This window comes from Triticum aestivum, chromosome 6B, assembly GCF_018294505.1.
Source record: "Triticum aestivum cultivar Chinese Spring chromosome 6B, IWGSC CS RefSeq v2.1, whole genome shotgun sequence".
Classification (NCBI taxonomy): Eukaryota; Viridiplantae; Streptophyta; class Magnoliopsida; order Poales; family Poaceae; genus Triticum; species Triticum aestivum.
In genome coordinates, this window is record NC_057810.1 from 164,305,546 (window position 1) to 164,307,155 (window position 1,610).

The 1,610-nt window shown below is 43.7% G+C and overlaps 1 pseudogene; it reads left to right on the forward strand.

Annotated features, from left to right (window-relative positions):
- Positions 1–1,210: 1,210 nt before the first annotated feature.
- Positions 1,211–1,368, forward strand: LOC123140239 (uncharacterized; annotated as a pseudogene).
- The last annotated feature ends 242 nt before the right edge of the window (positions 1,369–1,610 follow it).

Consider the following 1,610-nt stretch of genomic DNA (forward strand, 5'->3'; position numbering starts at 1 on the left):
CCTCGCACCAGACGAAGAACCTCTCGCCCCCACCTACACACACTTCTTTTTCATGACGTTAAAATCATACATGGACCAAGCAAGCAGCGTACTGCTCTGGACCAAAAACCGTTTGATCAACTGAACATGATAGCATGACGCATGATTATCCATATCAATGGCTTGGCATTTTTTGAGCAGCGGAGAAGGATTTTATATCTGAAATGTCAAAATGAGTGCCTGGAAAAGGGTCATGCTTCTGCTATATAGTTATCATCCAATTCACCATATTTATTCAGCACACCTGTGCTGTCTGTGTCTCTGTATGTTGTGTTATTCTACTAGCTTCCTTTTCTTGTGTTGCTGCTGAATGATTTGGCAAGAGATAAATGACAATCTTCTTTTCAGATGTTCTGAATAATGTGCAGAAGACCGACCAATACCTTCCATTTTATAGCATCAGGTTTGCGTCATACTGCATGGATTCGTTCTCTTCCACAAAGTAAGTCATTGGCCTCCTTGATGTCAAAATAAAATAAAATAAATATAAAGTCATTGCTCTCCTCCGTAAAGTTACCTTTTCATTGGCCACTGGTGCTCATATTTCCTTTTCTATTAGGGGATTTTTCAAGTGTAGTATCATATTGTAATCTCTAGCGATTAGCCGATTACCCATGAGTCATAAAAATCAACTTGAGGCTGTTGCCAACAATATTTCTGTTGCTTAATCATATCACTTATCTATGATTACATTACATGCATGATCCTTGGAATCATCATTTATGATGTCTATTGACTACTACTCAATATATGTTGTATTTGTGCAGTTTGTATGCCGCACATCAGAAGACCTGAAATTTTGCATGTACGCCCACAAGAAAGGAGACGAGCCGCACCAAAGCAAGGGCTATGGAGATGTTTCAGTTCAAAAAGAAGAAGAAAGGAGATGTTCTGTTATGTGCAATCTTCTGATGTACGTCATGTACGAGAATGACGAAGCTTTTGGTTTTATATTCATGTTTTCCAAGTTATTGGGCCGAGAATATGAGAATTAAGAAGCCACGCTGTTGGGCCTTCGAGTCATCTCTGGGCTGCTACGCTGAAACTGCAGGGAACACCAGAGGCTTGCCTAAAAAAAGGGAACACCAGAGGCAGGTATCCTAATGACGTTTAGTACCACCTCGCTCGCCGAAGGAGCTATAAAAGTAGACGGAGACCAACGATCCAGAGCATACCTTTCTCGGCCTTTTGGCTAAGATCAAATGTAGTATCTGTTCTTATCAGTTTAATATCTGCTATGTGGGTCATGTGCCCACAATGATATTAAATTTATTTTTGAAAAATGTATTTGGCAACCCTGTGACAGTTTGCAAAACTGCCACACCAGCTGGGAGACGTCGAATCACCATCACGTGATTGAAGCGGTACGCAGAGAAAAAACACCAAACAGATCGAAAACCAATTTTGCTCCCCTCTCTCCCTCGACCTCGCTCCGATCCCCATCCCAGCCGCCGGCGAGCTCGCGCGCCACCATGGTCGCTCGCCCACTACCGTGCTACCATGCCTCCCCGCGCCGCCCACACTCCCCCTCCCCCTACCCACATCAGGCATTGTGCGCCGCCCCCTCTACC